Here is a 19,132-nt window from a genome sequence, read left to right on the forward strand (position 1 = left end):
AGATGAAGGCCAGGTACCCATCAATGGAAGATATTGGAATATCCACCTAGGGAAGAGATCAGTCTTATGGAATTGAGCCATTTTCAGATTAGAAAATGTGGGACATACTATATGACTACCACACATTTCCCAGAAAGCCTTAGCAGCTGCATCCTCTCAGCCACTGTTTATGCTACAGCTGTGTTACATAAAGATGCAGTGGCACCAGTAATTATACTCTATTAAAACAGAGGTCTAAGACAACTCTTGCTTACCTCTAGAAAGAAACAGCACTGCTTTAAAAATGACCACTCCTGTGACGAGTCCACTGCTGAACTTGTATTTTCAAGACAGAGGATAGATAGCTGTTTGCTCAGAAACTTCTGGAAAAATCAATTAGACCTGGTTAGCGACCAAATTTGGTTCAATTAACCCGGGTACATGATCTGTACTCAGAGAAACAGCAATCGCAGGGTGTATTTGTCAGCCATGAAGGCCTGGAGAAACTATTTGTTTGCAGAAGTCAGATCACAATTCGGGTGCTGGATGGACATCCCCCAACCTCACAAACAGCACTCTGGTCAAGCAAGAAATCCAATTTAAGCTTGTCCACAGCACTGAGCTGGGTGTGAATTCCCTCAACAAAACAATGCTGTATGTCCTTTCTTAAAAGTCCTTTCCACAGCTCTGCCCTGCCAATGCTTTTTTTCCGGCACAGCACAATGCCTCAGCCATGTGAAAAGAGTTGAGATAGCTCAGCTTTCTCCTGTCTTCCAGCATGATGAAGCTGTTTAAGAAATGACACCAACCAACTGTTTTCCCATTCCTGCGCACAGTGACTTTTCCTCCCTGCTCAGCAGCAATATCCTTCTGAGATGCTGGGGATCAGCACACGTCAAATTTGTGGTTGCTTTCCAGCACTGACATCAAGGTTTGGCATCAAGTGCAAAGCATATTAACATGCTAATGGATCATGTCTGTCACTCCTGATACATTTGCAGTGATTTCTAAGAGGCGCAAGGAGACCAAAAGACATAGCAGAGAGGCAGCTTTTCTCATGCCAGCCACTTCACATATGAGGTCCATTGCATTTTGCCAAATACTGTGGTTGCCCACATCCCTCTTCCGGTAGTAGCTAATGAATAGATTCACCAGATACATCTTGCAGTCAGGAGCAGAACAGGAGAGCTGGGAAATCCCATGGCTGGGATGCAAGCAAGAATAATGTGATATTTCTAACTACTAACAAGGGGATTTGTTGGCCTTGAGGATTCACACTGAACATTGTGTTGGCAGTTTATCTGGACAGCATCTAACACTGATGAGCAGGAAGGGCCAGGAAAAAAACACTGTTCATTTGCAAAGAAAATAATTGGAGATATGATATACAGTGTTTCATGCATCTATTTAAGAAATGTAATCTAAGTTACCTTAGTGGTACCGTGAGTCATTACAGACACTAGGAGAAAAGGTAAGATAAGGCTGATTCAAAACATAAAGCCATAAATATCTGAGCAATGCTTACCTTTCAAATATCCACTATGGGATATTCACCAGAGTCAGAATTTCATGCCAACATCCCTCAAGAATCTTGTAATGGGGCTCCTGGGCTATTGATGGTCCTTTTGTTATGCTTTGGAGACAAATCAAGCGTGAAGGAAAGATTATTCAGAACTGAAAAGAAATACCAGTATTTCTTGCTGAGTGCTTTAAATTCCCACTGAGTATCAAAGTACAATGGAAGTACTCTGCTAGTCCGTGGCATTCCCAAACAGGTACGTGAGATTTCACTAAAGTGCAACATGTCTTTTACCGTTCATTAGCAGCACAAGGCACCTCAAATTTTGAAACAGAAGTTTTACAAGCAGTTAATTATTTAATGTTTGAACATCCCACAGGTGTTGTTTTACACCATTAACCTGAAGTCATATGACAATGTCTCATTAGAAGATGAATTTTCATCTATGTAATGACCTGGCAAAAGTCTTAATTGAAAAAACAAAGATCTTTTAATCTGATTCTATCTTTAAATAAATATACGAGGCTCTTAAAGAAGATCACATCGCGTAACCACATTGTCCACATGTAGCCACAGCTAGAATCTGGTCTTTTTGAAGAAGCAACAATACAGGCAAAACAGAGAAACTCAATAAGACGAAAAAGGGAATGGACTGCTTGAGAGACAAACACAAAAATGTTAAAGCTTTTAACTTTACAAATCAATTAGGAAAAGAAAGCAAAAACCCACACAAATTATTTAAACATTAACAGGGAAGCTGCAAAATTTCCATCAGAAGAGATGTTTAAGGAAAGGTTAGACTGGCATGGTTTCAGTCCAAGTCAATAACCTCTTGAGGAAATGGCTTGGCCAGAAATCTTTTCTAGCCCAGCATTTTTACAGCATTCTCACCCTCTTCTTCAGCTCCTCTATGCCAATTAAAACAGCTGAAGCCGCACAACAGGAGTTTTGCATGCCTGATTTCCAGCAGAGCAAGGAGTTTCTCCATGTCAAAACTGCAGGAAACATCAGAGGATTCTTTCTGCAGCTCCATTTGCTGTAGAGAGCATTGCCCAGATCCAACAAGCCATTCTGAGCAGGGCAAGTGCCAGCACCACAGCCCGGACAGGTGGCTGTAACTTACCCCTCAGGTCATCCAAACTCTGTCTTCCATAAAAGTGAACTTGTGGGTAAGATGCCATAGAGTCATTTTCATATAGGGGAAAGCTGTTGCATGCAGGCTGTAAAATGAGATTTTTGCTCTGCTGTGCGTGTAAGGGTCTAGGTATAAAGATCAGGTTTGGTTTGGTTTAGTTTGGTTTGGTTTGGTTTGGTTTTTTTAAACAGAACAAATAATGTTCTTCATGTTATTTTCTGCACATGGAGGAATTCTTGTGTCAGGGAATGGCTTAGATAACAATCAGCCAGAGGGTATCCAACTTTTAAAATGTTAATTACCAATTACTTTAATTCATGCCTCCCATACTGATATTCTTTGAGCAGCGTCCCTTCTGCTGTCTCTTCCCTGTCCCAGAATCATAGGATCATAGAATTATAGAATGGTTTGGGTTGGAAGGGACCTTAAAGATCTAGTTCCAACCCCACGTCTGCGGGCAGGGACACCCTCCAATAAACCACATTGCCCAAAGCCTCATCCAACCTGGCCTGGAACACTTCCAGGGAGGGGGCATTCACAGCTTCTCTGGGCAACCTGTTCCAGTGCCTCACCACCCTCACAGGAAAGAATTTCTTTCTAACATCTAATCTAAATCGACCTTCCTTCAGCTTGAACCCATTACCCCATGTCCTGTCACTACACTCCCTCATAAACAGTCCCTCTCCATCTTTCCTGTAGGCCCCTTCAGGTACTGGAAGGCCACAATCAGATCTCCCCGGAGCCTTCTCTTCTCCAGGCTGAACAACCCCAACTCTCTCAGCCTGTCCTCACAGGAGAGGTGCTCCAGCCCTCCGCTCAGCTTCGTGGCCCTCCTCTGGACTCTCTCCAACAGCTCCATGTCTCTCCTGTAGTGGGGCCCCCAGAGCTGGACACAGTACTCCAGGTGAGATCTCACAAGAGTGGAGTAGAGGGGCAGGATCACCTCCCTCAACCTGCTGGTCACGCCTCTTTTGATGCAGCCCAGGACACGGTTGGCTTTCTGGGCTGCAAGCACACACTGCCGGCTCATGTTGAGCTTCTCATCAATCAATACCCCCAAGCCCTTCTCCTCAGGGCTTTCCTCAGTCCATTCCTTGCCCAGTTTATAGTCATGCTTGGGATTGCGCCGACCCATGTGCAGGACCTTGCACTTGGCCTTGTTGAACTTCATGCGGTTCGCACGGGCCCACCTCTCCAGCCTGTCAAGGTCCCTCTGGATGGCATCCCTTCCCTCCAGCGTGTCGACCGCACCACACAGGTTGGTGTCATCGGCAAACTTGCTGAGGGTGCACTCGATCCCACTGTCCATGTCCCAGACAAAGATGTTAAACAGTGCCGGTCCCAGTACTGACCCCTGAGGAATGCCACTTGTCACTGTTCTCCACTTGGACATTGAGCTGTTGACCACAACTCTTTGAGTGCAACCATCCAGCCAATTCCTTATCCACCTAGTGGGCCATCCATCGAATCCATGTCTCTCCAATTTAGAGACAAGGATGTTGTGCGGGACAGTGTCAAATGCCTTGCACAAGTCCAGGCAGATGGCGTCAGTTGCCCTTCCCTTATTCACCAGCACTGTAACCCCATCATAGAAGGCCACCAAGTTTGTCAGGCACGATTTGCCCTTAGTGAAGCCGTGTTGGCTGTCACCAATCACCTCCTTGTCTTCCATGTGCCTGAGCATAGTCTCCAGGAGGGTCTGCTCCATAATCTTGCCAGGCATGCAGATGAGTGACCAGAAGCTATGCTACAATTAAGAAGGGTCTTTATAAGTCACTTGGTTGTCCCTTTGGCTAGGTTTACTGTGGTAGATCTTGACCTGATAGGCTTACACTCAAAACCAGGAGTGCAATGAATTTCAGGTGGTTAATCAGGTCCTGGAATTAAAAGCCAATACTGTGTTCAAGCTCCTATTTCTTATCAGTGGTGGCCTGTATATGTCCCACCTCACCTTTAACATGGTTTATTTAGAAAATAAACAACAGCTCATTAATATCATTAAATTCTCTTAATTTTTTTGAAGGCATATTTGTGTATGATTTACCTGCTTATGAAGCCTTGATAGACTTGCACAAGGATTTGGCTGAGGCTGAGCAGAACAAATGTCTTTATTTGTCAATGGTAGGCAGTTTTCCTCCTTTACTCTCACACCTTCTCCTCTCTTACTGGTTTTAGACGCTGTTGTACATTGCTTATCCCTGAGGCTGAGAGCTCTGTGATTATTCATTCATACAGAGCCCCACCAGACAGAGCCCTGATCCTTTCATGAGAATCCCTGGTGCTGCAGCAAGGCAAATTCATCATACAGGGCCCAAGAGCTCACAGCAGTAAAAGCTTGGGAATGAGAAGCAGGCACAGAAAAAGCTCTGATGTGTGGAGGGGGCAACTTGCTGCTCAGCAGTGTTTGCAATGAGCATCTCAACTGGGAGCTCTGCTCAGTTGTCCTCAAACCCCAGGTTAGCCTGGTCTCCTACAAACCGTTGATAGGCTGAGGGGCGGCCCAACCTCTGTGGCAGTCGTGATTTTCCTCAGGGAAAAAGAAAAACAACTGGGAAAGTCCCAAGAGTAGGAAGTGGTCCACTTTCATCACAAGCAAACATCTGTGAAGTTTCTGCCCATGGTGCTATAATGTGCCTTTGACACTGGTGGCAATCAGGACTCCATGAGAAATCTTTGTAGTTCTCCCAAAATTCCTATTCAAGGAGAGTAGGAATAGAGCATGAATGAGCAAGAGATCTGCTCCTGCCTTGTTCTTCCTGCTATCACCATGTGGGTGCGTGCTCTCCTGTGACTAGTGCACAGTTTGGGGACTAAGATGGGAAGCTGTTATTGACTTCCTTCATAATTATTTATATACCACTCAAAGCATATAGATTAGCAAAAATATAGATTTTTGTCAGCACCTACTTCACAAACTGAAACAGCCACAGGAACTTCACTGTTTCCCGAGATGACAGGAAGAATAAGAGACATCTCATTGTGCGTGCTGAGTCTATTGCACTGTGCATTTCAATGACTCTTGTCACTGAAAAAATCTTATCGTGTGTTTACTAAAGAATCAACATCTCCTCTCACCTGACCCAAAATTTCCCTCTCCTTTCCTTAATCAGTACAGTTGGCAGAAATACTCAATTTTCTCCGTCAGTCCTGGTATTGATTTGAATCATGTGCCTGTGTCTGAGGAGGAGCCGAATTCAAAGAATGAAAATCAGTACCAGATAGGCACTATGTCCCTTTTCTACCCCACATGGAAACGAAAGAGATTGAAACAGTGAAGGAATCAGGAAAATGAAGTTTGTATTTTTCTATAGTGCAGAGACTATCACCCTGGGCAGTTTCCAGAAGGCATTCAATCTCATCTCTCTCACCATCTTTGCCAGAAAAATGTTCTACCTAAATTAGAGAGATGCAATTATGCTAAATTGTGCAGAGGTAAATGAGACTCAGTCATGCATGAGGGTCTTAGTAGAAGAAAATGGGGCAGATTTTGTGGTTTCCATGGAATTAGTCTTCCTGTCAATCAATTGATCTGAAAAGCTGGGCTGAGCAGTCTTTCTGGATTATATTATTATAGCATCAGGAAATTGCAGTAACTTGAGAGGCTATCCACAAGCCAAAAGCACTTTTACAAATCTCAGACATTTTTGCAGCCTTTCAACAAAATTCAGGGACTAAAAGTGCCCACCTTTTGATGTGCTTTTTCAGAGTTTTGTTGTAAATGGCGCCAATTGATTAAGTAAGTTGCTTTTATTTATTTTTTGTCTTCAAAAGCTGTCAGAAGTCCTGGGGGTTTACCACCATCACTACCTGCAGTTTCTTTGAGAGTTAATAGGCAGAAAAGTGAAGACATCTTATATGCAACTAGCAGCTAGTGGTCCAGGAGGGGGGTTGAAACACTAATGGATCCCTAGAGAAGCAAAGTATCAGGAACAGTGCTGTACCACAGCAAGCAGAAGAAAACACTGTAAAATGTAGAGAGGTTGTAAAATCACCAAATGCATGTATAACAGTAAAGAACTGTTGAAGGCAATGCTGGTAGGACGCTAGAGACTGGAACTAGATGAGGAGGCAAAGAAGGATAAAGGAGTAGAAAGGTCATTTTCATGAGTCATCACCTCTCTTGTCCATGTTGATATTGTCTTTAAATGAATCCCTATATAAACAAAAGAATCCCTGAATTGTTTATTTGGAGGAGGAGGGGTTCTGATCTCTGTGCAGGCACAGACACATGCATGCAAACATAAGTACATGGATCAACCCTTTCACTCCAGGCTGTGTTGGGGCATAACCAAGTGGGGAAACAGGTTCTGGCAGCAGAAGATCCCATAACCTTTCTCTGGACAGAGCTATAACACAAGTAAGTCTGTCTGTGGGAAGTGTTTAGGAAAGCCAAGGGCAGGGCTGAGCAAAATCTCTGCTTCTCAGGTTCCCAAGGAGCTGATATAATCTGTCAGTGTTAGTTTACATACTTCCAGGAAAACAAATATTGCTGAATTTGTGATGGCTGGAATGCCTGGAGCAGCCGTGAGAGATCAGAAATCTCAGCAAACACAAGCACAGGTCAACCCTCCAAACTTGGCTCTGGGACTTGCTTCTGGAGAACAGCCTGGGAGAGGTGTCACAGCATTTATACTCTGTGATTTCCTCTGTCAACCGGGACTTCATAGCCCAGGAAGGACTGCTGTTTTACAGACTGGAAAGCACGACACAGGTATCAACAGAAGGTTGTGTCTCAGAGAGAAATTAGCTGGCGGCCTAGAGGTATGCCAGGCATCTCCCTATCCAATCCTCATCAAATCTCAAATGGAAATCAGGACTAGTTATCTCCAATTATCACAATTGTTCCCTTTTCTTCTTGTCTCCTTGACTGCATGTAGCTAGGCTCAGACTGACAATTTGGGGTTTCCTGTGTCTATCCTCAACACTTTATGTGTCATAGGCTTTGGCTGGTCTTTGAAGCTACTTAATCTAAGCAGGAGCTGTTGTTTTGCAAGCTCTCTTGCTTCTATTAGCTCTCTGCAGGCTCAGCTCACAGCCTCCAGACTCCCTTGAACCATTGTCACAGAAACAAATAACAGTCCCTGTGACTTTCATCCATGGCATTCTGCAAAGGAAAGCAAATGTATTGCATAAAACCAGACTTTTTTCCTGTGGAAACCTGAAAAGGGAGAAAATTGCCTAATAAAGAGTGAGGTGAAGATAACATTCATTCATTTTTTTAAGTTTAATGAAGTCCATGGGAAAGAGGAACTACAGAAATGCAAAGTGTTGACATGACTGAATGCAACACTAACACAAAAACAAAGGGGTGAGACACAGGTTTGAGTTACTGCAGCTCCACACGCTGTAGGTCACTCACTGGTAAAAAATGATGCTTCTGTCATTTAAGTTGACACAAGTCACCTCTTTGTTGCAGTAGACCAAAAGGAGGTCCAGTGAGTCATAATTGCATAGCCACTGCAGGGTAACCTCACTTTGCTGTGGTAACTCCACTTCCTGATGGAGCCTCCAACATGAGCATTTTAGCAAATTATTTAAAATACTGCCACAATAAAAATTTGTCACACTGTGACTTCCTTAAAGTCATAGGAAAAAAGGTAACAACATCAGGAAGATAACCCAAGCCCACTGTCTACTTTCTTTGCTTCTCTTAAGGACCAAGCTGGTACCCAACAGAAATATTTGATGTGAAAAGACCTGCCTAAATACTGCTAGTACCTCAGATCCTATTGACCTGAGCTGTTTTATTTTCTTGACAAACTGCAAATGCTTTCTGCCTTTCTCAGAGTCTTAATGCATCGCATATTTGTAGCAACAGAGTTTCTGTGGGATAGGTCCATTTGGTTGGTTGTACAGCTTGGATCGGAGATTGTTTTAGATGAATGGAGCCTGTCACTTTTAAAGTAACAGCTGTTACTCATGAAATTGGACATTTTCCAGCTGACGACTGTTATGAACGGAAGAGTAAATAGAGTCCATTTAGCAGAGGCAAGAAACTCAGCGCTACTAGAGAGCCATGATTGTCACAGGTGACAGCTGTCCTCTGAGCGGGAAGTAAGGTCAGGTAGCAGAAGTGTCCTCCCATCTGCTGCTTCTTCAACCATAATTGTCAACCTTATGCTTTACATTGGTGATTGCCTCAGGTAAATAAAGCCTTGACGTTTCTCATCTGAAGAACGTTTGCGGAAATAAGAGCATAGATTTTTGCAAGCTGTTTATTCAAGCACCCAAGAACTGGAGGAGCTCACCCAGGTAAAGGTGTAAACCCTCACTAGAAGAGCTTTCAAAAATAGATTAAATTAACTCCTATAAGGTGACAGCTCTGTTTGTTAACCTTTCCATGGAACAAGGAGGTAGCTTCAATATCCCCCTGTGTCCTGTGATATCAACTGACCTGCTAAAAGATGTGGATATATTGAAACGGATAATAAATCAATGGGCCGGTCTTATTCTTCTCTGAGGAGCTTGTATTCAAAGGTCTCGTGTTAGCTGGGACACAGGGATTTGATATCGCATTAACAGTTGTAAATATAATAGTGTCAAATGTAAGTATCTACAATATGAATATCTGCATCTACGGTGGTCTTGCTGGGAAAGATTAATTTACCTACACTTACATGTCTTGTTCCACAAGAGATATAACAGACTACTTGAGCCATCTGGGGCTGACAGATAGGGTAAAGGACTTCTGGGATGCCAGCACCCTTCTGGCAGGCTGGGTGCGGTTAGAGACTAGCCAAAATATCCCAGAGCATTTTCAATCACAGGAGGTATCTGTTATTCAGCCACTGAGAATTACCCTCAAGGCAGCCCAAGTGGCAAGCTAAGCAATGGCAACAGACATTAAAGTGACAAACATGGACAACTACTTTAGGTTGACACAATTGTGTTCCTACTTTATCTACTAGCTAGCTCCCACTGACTGAAAAAGCATCGAAGTGACGTTTTTACATCGATGTCAGAGTCTGAGAGCCCTACAAGCAGTCATATCAATTCTACCCTATACACAACAGGGCAACACAATTTCCCTTGATCTAAACCAACACAAAGGGTCGGCAGCTTGCCCTTGTAGAGTTACGCTCGGTGGAAGAGTTTGCAGCCTACAGGAGAACTCAATCCAGCCAAGTGTCCTACAGGGAGACCTTACTGGTCCTAGTCCTGCCACTGGAATCATCACTGGGAAAACACCCCTGTGAATGAGAAATACAGCATGATAACAGCAGATTTTCTGTAAGTCTTGCAACATTTATTTTCCTCTGGAAAGAACCCTACACACTGTGTGGTCCCCTCTCTTGGCTTGGCTGCTTCACAGTTCTGACATTCCCCTGAGTTGTCTGCTGTGACCACTATGTAGCAGTGCTTTATCCTACATACTGTATTGCAAGATGTGATGAAGGGCCCATGAATGTCCTTCCCAAAATCTTACTGCATTTATTCTCCCTGTGCTTTTGTTCTTAGTGACATTTACTAATAAATCTGTGCTAAGAATTATAGTCAGGATGTGTCTTGAACTTAACAACTGGGAGGTTAATAAATTTTGGAGGAAATTGGAATAGAATAGAATAGAATAGAATAGAATAGAATAGAATAGAATAATTTCAGCTGGAAGGGACCTACAATGATCATCTAGTCCAAACTGGTTAATAAAATTGTCTAACCCAAAATGTTGCATCTATTTCAGTCCAACTGCCCCATATCATGGGTGAGAAACTGAGAGTCAATAGCATGTCCAAAAGTGACATGATCAAACAACTGAAGGGGTGTCTAAGCCCTCCAGTCTATGTCTCAACTACAGAGCCATCATTAAAGCAGGTCTAACAAAACCTTCCCACAACTGTCTCTTTTTTATTCTACATGGAGGTCTTCCTATATCCCAAAATAGCAGCGCCTACTAGAGAGCCCATTCTTGGGCAGAAGCTTGTCCCATTCTGGATTTCCAAAATGTCAAGTACCAGTATGCCCTGCACATAAAAAGAAAAATTCATGAGCTCCATTTTAAAAGCACACACCAGCCTCAAGCAATGTTCAGGTCTGGCTTTTGTTTTTAAAAGAATTGAATGAAAGGCCGTGTCAGTGGGAAGAGGAGTGCTCATGCATTTCTTTGGATTTTAATTCTCAGTCAATGCACAGTTCAGAAAAGCCTAGTTATTCTCATACCTTCCATATATATAAATCTAAGTGAATCGAGTCCAGCAAATGGGTAGAATTTCATCATCTGATTGTTGGTATCTCTTCTATTGAATAATAAGGCATTATCAAAAGCTCCCTGAGATCAGATATTAACTTCAAAAAGGTTCACGGTGTCAGAATTTGCTCACAGGCATGCACTGAGATAGGCATCCCAGAAGGCTGCTTGCATCTGTTCTCAAAGGCACTTAAAGGCGCTCCCTGGCAAACAAACCCCTTTCTCTCATTGCAGAGCGGTTTGTTTGACTGCCTCCCAGAAGAGGTCAGCACTGATGTGTGAAGGATGCACCCGCATCATATAGCCATACAGTGACATTCTTCAGCTCACCGCATGCAAGTGCCTCAGCACTGTTTCACTCAGAGCACATTCCCTTCTGCCACGCAGAAGCATTATTAGCTGAAACTCAGCCCTGTATGAAACGCAATGAAATGGATTCCCAGGTCTCTCTTTTCTTCTCCTTTCTTAGTGACTGAACTATCATGCCAGCTAATTTAGAGGGAAAACGCGCTGCAAACAAAGGGAACAAAACAAATTATTTTCCTTTCACTTCAGATCGCCTCCAATTTCTCAATTTAGACCACATCCAGGATGTGCAACAAGTTGCAGCTCTCAGCATGATCTTACAGCCACATCTGCTGGGGAAGGCTGTGAAAAGATGAACCCTCATCAACACTCTCACTCTGTTACCACCATCTCTGCAACATGGAACCAGCTCATCACTTGCTGCGAATGTGTTGGCTTTATGTCTTTTCTTTTCCAGTGACCTACCATACACTTTAGAGGTCTTGATATCAAGCTATTGGCAGTGTCCTATCAGGTAAATGTATGGGTGGCAGTAAGCTCTCCAGAGCCATGAGGAAAGCACCATAACAGATACTGCAGGTGGGAGTTCCTGTTATACTGCACATCCCAGAAAAGGGTTATCTCTGGTGCACCATCCACAGAGCTATCAATTTCAGAAGTCAACACAGCTTGGCCACTGCTGCCAGGTAAAGGAAAATGAGGTAACATCACTTTGGAAATGGCCACGGCAGCATGGTAGCTCTGCTACACAGCAAAGAGAGACAGCAAGGTGATTCTGTCCCTCTACTCCACTCTGGTGAGACCCCACCAGGAGTACTGTGTCCAGCTCTGCAGTCCTCAGCATAGGAAAGACATGGAGATGTTGGAGCGGGTTCAGAGGAGGTCACAAAGATGCTCAGAGGGCTGGAGCACGTCTTCTATGAAGACAGGCTGAGAGAGCTGGGGTTGTTCAGCCTGGTGAAGAGATTGCTCCAGGGAAACCTTATTGCAGCCTTTCAATACTTAATGGGGGCTTGTAAGAAAGATGGAGATGAACTTTTTAGCTGGACCTGTTGCCACAGGACAAGGGGTAACGGTTTTAAACTAAAAAAGGGTAGATTTAGACTAGATATAAGGAAAAAAATTTACAATAAGGGTGGTGAAACACTGGAAGAGGTTGCCCAGTGAGGTGGTAGATGTCCCATCCCTGGAAACACTCAAGGACAGGTCAGAAGGGGCTCTGAGCAACCTGATCTAGTTGAAGATGTCCCTGCTCATTGCAGGGGGGTTTGGACTAGATGACCTATAAAGGTCCCTTCCAACCCAAACCATTCTGTGATTCTGTGAAATCTGCCCTTCTTGCTGCCTTTGTCCTGCTGGTTCCTATGCTGTAATGATGGGCAACAACTCCATGCTAGTGTCCACAGTCACTCTTGCTTCACTGTGTGATGATAAGCAGCTCCGTGGAAGGGTGAGCAAAGGGAGCAGCATGGGCAGGAAACGAGGGAGGAGGATTCTGCAGGAGGAAGAATGCTAATGTGCAGCTGTGGTCAGAATAAAACAATGACTGGCAAAAAAACAAAGCGGGGAAAAAAACCAAAATGCATATGCTTTCATTATTTAGCCAAAGAATCCTGAGGTCACTAATAGTTTTGGTTGGTCCTCATGAGGTCAGTGTCCAGCAGGAACTGGACCCTTTCATAAAGACCATCAGCAGCATTGCCATCTACCCTGTTTCCACTGAATGTGTCACCTGGAATTTAAATACTTCTAAAATTGTAGCTCCTGGGGGCAGCTTTTATCTGTGGGCCTCGCTGATGGTTTGAGCACCCAGGTGAGAGCTGTGGAGACAGAATGGACACTGGGCTTGCTCCATCCATCCATACTTCCATGCCTTCATCTTTCTGTCCTTCCATCTTTTCATTCCTCTATCGCTCCATCCCTTCATCGCTCCTGGCTTCCCCAAGGTCACTGGAGAAGAAAGCAACAGTGACGAGGCTTGGCTGGGCATGCCCTTCTGTTTTGACTTGGTGGAGGAACACACCCTTCCTTAGGCCCATCAGCTACTTCTCCCACTGTTCCACTTTATTCTCTAGTGGAGATGATAAGACAGAGAAAGAGAATAAGAATAGGTCACAGGCTTCAAATCAACCCATGGAGCAAATACAAAACAAACCCAAGGAGATTTGTTGTGAAGCCAGGGAGTCTTCACCACAGGATGCTGTAGGTGCTGAAAAGTAGTGAGTATTTATGGGCACATTCATATCAAGAGCCGCTGATTTTACAAAATACAGAGAAGCCACTTCCAGGTCAGGAAATGTCTGAACACGAAGCAGCTGGATGTCAGAAGACTAATTTAGGGAAACGTATGCTTACCTTGTAACCTGGTATCACCTTGCACCACTGTCAGAAACAGGACACTAGGCTACAGAGGCAATACAGCCTTTCTTATGTCCTTCTGTTAGCCCAGGACCTGTTACATCCGCCATGTAAGCGATATCCCCTCCTCCCTTCAGTGCACACACAAACACACGACCCTTTACTCCAAGAGACAGCTTTTGGGCTTTCAGCACGTCCCACCTCTTCCCACAAATATCATCCCAACTCCCTACTTTTAACATCAGCATCATGCCTGTCCCTCAGATCTCCCTTTCCAATATTAACCCAGTATTCAGCTCCAGCGTCCTTTCCATCACTCAGATGCTCCAGGGACTATGACCCAGATCCAGATTAGTCCCAGTAATGCCTTAGTCCCTTCTGCCTCAGGCCCCACACCAAGAACCTCAGATTCCCAAAGTCAGGTCTGGGAGACGGCAGAAAAGCGTGAAAGCAAGGAGACATGATTTAGGAAGGGAAGAGTAAGCTAAATATATCCACAAAACCAACAAGATGTCTTATCTTCTGCTACTTCAAAGTCTGGGTTGTTTCTTTTCTCCTAGCTTACACTTTTTTTCCTAGTTGCCAGTGCCAACACATACTCTCAGGAAGATACATTTAAAGCTTTGTTTGCTTCTTAAAATGCGATTTTTGTTGTGAGGTGTAATGACTACCTAAGAAATCTCTTGTACCCCTGTCAAAGAGAGAAATCTATTTAAAGGAGATGTCTTTTCCTAGGAAACAGCATGAGCTCAGTCCAAAACAGGTGTATGGTAGAAAATTACTTCCAACCACTTGGACTATCTTTGTCTCAGAAGCTGTTGGTCTAAGGCATCTTGTGTAACAGGGAACAAGTTGTGGTGGGTTGACCCTGTCTGGAGGCCAGGTGCCCACCAAAGCCACTTTGTCACTCCCCTCCTCAGCTGGACAGGGGAGAGAAAATATAACAAAAGGCTCCTGGGTCGAAATAAGGACAGGGAGATCACTCAGCAAGTACTGTCATGGGCAAAACAGACTCAAAATTAATTTATTACCAATCAAAATAGAGTAATGAGAAAAAAACCCACATCTTAAAACACCTTCCCTCCACCCCTCCCTTCTTCCCAGGTTCAACTTCACTCCCCAGTTTCTCTACCTCCTCCCCCCAGCAGCACAGGCAGATGGGGAATGGCAGTTGTGGTCAGTTCATCACACGTTGTCTCTGCTGCTCCTTCCTCCTCAGGGGGAGGACTCCTCACACTCTGTCCCTGCTCCAGCCTGGGGTCCCTCCCACGGGGGACAGTTCTCTATGAACTTCTCCAATGTGAGTCCTTCCCACAGGCTGCAGTTCTTCATTAACTGCTCCAGCATGGGTCCATCCCACGGGGTGCAGACCTTCAGGAACAGACTGCTCCAGCGTGGGTCCCCCACGGGGTCACAAGTCCTGCCAGCAAACCTGCTCCAGTGTGGGCTCCTCTCTCCACGGGGTCACAGGTCCTGTCAGGAGCCTGCTCCAGCATAGGCTTCCCACAGGGTCACAGCCTCCTGTGGGTGTCTCCACCTGCTCCAGCGTGGTGTCCTCCATGGGCTGCAGGTGGATATCTGCTCCACCATGGACCTCCATGGGCTGCAGGGGGACAGCTTGCCTCACCGTGGTCTTCTCCACGGGCTGCAGGGGGATCTCTGCTCTGGCACCTGGAGCACCTCCTCCTCCTTCTGCACTGACCTTGGTGTCTGCAGAGTTGTTCCTCTCACATCTTCTCACTCTCTCCGGCTGCAATTGCTCCTGGTGGTTTTTTTTCCCCTTCTTAAATACGTTATCCCAGAGGCACTACCACCGTTGCTGATGGGCTCAACCTTGGCCAGCAGCGGGTCCATCTTGGAGCCGGCTGGTATTGGCTTTATCAGACATGGGAAAAGCTTCTGACATCTTCTCACAGAAGCCACCCCTGTAGCCCCCTCACTATGAAAACCTTGCCAGGCAAACCCAATGCACAAGTGCAACATTTACAGGTTGGCTTAGGGCATCTCATTTAACAGTTTATAAACTATTCGGGCTTTGCTTGCCCACAGACTTTCCCCCCACTTCTTCCTCAAACAACCATGTCTTCAGGGAATAGGTGTGCTAGGATTGACCAAATGCCATTGACGCATTTCTTGTGCCAGAAGGGGGGTGTAATACCCACCCAGCTACCCATTCAACCATGATAATTTGATCATTACCATCCTGGAGTTGCAGCATGTTCCTGCAGGTTTGTAAGAAATTGTTCACTCTGATGGCAAACATTACCACAGCAGCAAATACTCCCTTTCATGCAGCATTGCTGGGCATGGCTCTTTTTTTCTAAAAATAGCTCTTTAATAGGTCTCAGAGATCCTGAAACCCAGTCAGGGATGTGTGTGTTGGGAGGGGATGGGGGGCAAGCAGCCACCCTGATTAACAGGACGATGATGAATTGTGTGCATGACATTACTTGTGCCTTTTCCATCTCAATCTGAGAGCTGCCTCAGCAGAGCAGCCATGCAGGCAGGGCACTGGCAAGTCACAAGGCTCTGAAAGATGCACTTTTATGTGCAGAAACAATGGCTATTTTTAATCTGCCTCACATCTCAGGGCTTTGTGCTGCTTTCCCTGCAGCGGGGAGAGGGAGGTGAGACCCTGCCAGGTATCTACTGGCTACGGTAAGATCACACAGGTCCACACTCAGAATATTTATTAAACAGGACAGAAATGAGAAGACACCGTACATGACATGTAGATCAAATATAAGCCACAGAGGTCGTAGAGGTTGCCACAAGCTCAACAACATGTTTAAAAGCTTCCTGGCAAGCTCTGACTACAGACTTGTCCTTGTTCTGCATCCAGCTCTTTGGCTGTACAGAGTGGTCTGCTCTGGAAAGGTAAGAAGGACACAGGCTTGGGCACTGATTTGCCACTGGCTAGACCACTTCCATCTTAACTTGAAGCAATTTTGTCCCCTTTCAAGTAGCTCTTTCCCAGACAATGTGTAAATATCACTTGAGGAGTAGAACAGGCCAGGGACTGCTCCCAAAGAGCAGAACTTCATCACTCATTTCAAGTAAGAGTGTTTAATCATACACATGCCAACTTGTCTTCCGGACCAAAGAATGGACTTTTACTGTTATTTACCCGTGAAACATTGCCACAGAAACTAGACTCTAAACACAGCTGATTTTATTTTAGGATGACTATTGTAGCCCAGTGGTATTTCACAGAGAAGATTAAGACCAAAAAAAAACCCCAGATCTTCTTCCTCCTTAAACTCAGACTGCACCACTAAAGTCAAAGAGGAACCAGCGGGAATGGTGGCCTGAAGGACTGCAGCGTTTGTTCCTTCCAGTGACAACTACTGATGATATGTCTCCAAATTGTGTCAGCTTACCTGGGTATTTCTATGGTTTCCCTTCACCTCTTCATTGAGAAAGATGCTCAGATTTAACCACGTATTGCAGGGCTACATTTCTGTGTGGCAATCTCACTATATACGCAGTGACGCTATGGCCACAGGATGTTTGTAACTAGGGTTTATGTGTTATTCTCCGTGTATAGCACCTGGATTGAATTTACCTGTCCCACTAGGTCACTGTCTGCACACTTCTCATCCTGGAACAGTTTTCTGTCCACACCCTCCTCTGGTGTCCTCTGGAGTCGTACCCACCCAAGCAAAGTGAGTAAGTCTCTGCTATTGGCAATGGGAGGCCAAGGCAATGATTCCTAAAAAATCATAGGTAGCATAAGACTAAAATGCTAAACAATTTGTTCCAGAGTCATACTTTTAGCCCCTTTACCCTTTCCCTGTCTAGATCGACACATTGTCCTTGGATCCATCTCCGGGTCTTTCAGCCTTCCCTGTTGGACTACCACAGCTCTTTGGTGGCCCCAATTCTTATTTCTTCTTCTGGGCTACTCAGCCGCAGTCCTAGCTCTTGCTCTCAGCACCTTCCACTCCTTGTCCTGACTATTTGTGCACCCATGGGGTCCTGCCTTGCCCTTCAGACCACTGCATCCCTTCACTTTGCCATGTCCTCACCTTGGCTTCAGTACCCCAACCTTGCTTCTGTTGTAGCTCCGGGTGTGACTGCCGATGCCCTGATCAGCAGCTCCTCACACAGATATCCAGTGTTTGCCTCCATGCACTTTGTGCTGCATAGGCAAGCAGAGTAAAAACAATTTAGGATAAGGGCTGTTTGCAAATTACAGGCTTTGGATTTGCTGGTAAGGCAAGATATCACTTCTTTCCAGAGAGAAACAAAATCTGACTTTTTTGGCTTTCTGCATATATTGTCATTGAAATTTTAGTTTTCCAAATGAACTCCAGCCTGGCTGAGCTCATGGTTTCTACAGGGCTTTGAGCCCAGGAGGGATCATAGATTTTACTACTGCCTCTGCTGCACTGCAGTGGCTGGAATTAAATTATTGACTTCTTCATGTGGAAGGCTCTGGGATTTGCAAAGTATAACTTCTTCATCAAGAACAGTTGCTTATATGAAATAATTAGAGCTTTAGGATGTGGAATTCCAACATGAAAACAAAAAAATCCTGATTGGGAAAGGATTAATGACTCTGACAAGGGCAGTCTTGGGCTCCAGCCTTTGCTGGAGGACTGCAGTGCCTGAGGGCACTGAAGAATACCAAGGGAATGGAAATACTGATTTTGTTGACAAAAATCCTGACTCTTGATTTCTTTATCAAGTCTGAGGTTTTTTCTGAACTGATCGATACTGTCCTACTCTGGTCTTCTCTTGTGTGTGAAGATGGGCTTTGCACTACTGCTGTAATTTTTATGAGAGAATTCTCTCTCATAAAAGATATATAAAGAAGTTATTTCTCATAAAAGAGAAGTTACCATGAAGCCTAGTGAGTCAGGAAGGAGATTTCTATCCAGCCAAGTGATTTTCAAGCTAGGGAGCAGGAGCAGTTTAAAGTAAAACAAGTCCATTGGCACTTCCTTCCTTAACCAGCTTTGTGTTTTGCTGGCTTCTTTGCATGCATTCAGACATACGCGTCGGCCTAACACTATGCAAAGAGCAGTTGCACTAACCATATACAGTTCAGTGGGGTGACTCACACACAAGTTTCTGCAAGATTGGTATATGCATTAGTAGGAATTTTAGGACTTTAGATGGCTATGTTTCCCTAATAAATTAGACATAGTATACATTTCTGACCAGGGTTTAACTTTTGATCAAGTTTCCGAAAGAGAAGCAAAATGTATATTAATAAAAGAGTCTGGAACTCTGTATAAAGGGAGGCTTCGAAGACATGAAATCAAGTCCACAACCATGATTTCAGAGAGAGAAGTAAATAACGAATACATTTTCCCTCCATGAGTAAGCAAACAGATGGGAAGAGATGCAGAGGCTTCAAAAGGGAAAATCATGAAGCTGTGTTCCAAAGAAAAAAGCTGCAAGATCCATTCAGATGTGTCTTGCTTGCTCATCAAACAGGCAACCCAACAAGCTGGGTGAAATCCTACTTTCTTGGAGCTTTGGTTTTTCTCCCTTGCTCTTTAATCCTCTGGCGTTTCTTGTTTTTCTTGCAGGAAAAGGAGGAGCCCAGGGTGACATCTCCCCAGGTCCTTTCCATATCAAAGCTGTAGAGCTTAACGTGCTCTAAAATTAACTGGGTTTGCCAAGCAGCATTCACCCCGAT

General features: G+C 44.6%; 1 long non-coding RNA gene across 1 annotated transcript in view; it reads right to left on the reverse strand.

The window, feature by feature from the left end:
• Positions 1-244: 244 nt before the first annotated feature.
• LOC129203117 (uncharacterized) overlaps positions 245-19,132 on the reverse strand; it is a 77,167-nt gene continuing 58,279 nt past the window's right edge. Inside the window, exons 3-4 of the long non-coding RNA XR_008575916.1 lie at positions 1,505-1,612; positions 245-362 (exon numbers count right to left, since the gene is read on the reverse strand). This is a non-coding gene — a long non-coding RNA (uncharacterized LOC129203117). The remainder of the gene's footprint in view (positions 363-1,504; positions 1,613-19,132) is intronic.

This window comes from Grus americana, chromosome 2 (genome assembly GCF_028858705.1).
Source record: "Grus americana isolate bGruAme1 chromosome 2, bGruAme1.mat, whole genome shotgun sequence".
In the NCBI taxonomy this organism is placed as follows: Eukaryota; Metazoa; Chordata; class Aves; order Gruiformes; family Gruidae; genus Grus; species Grus americana.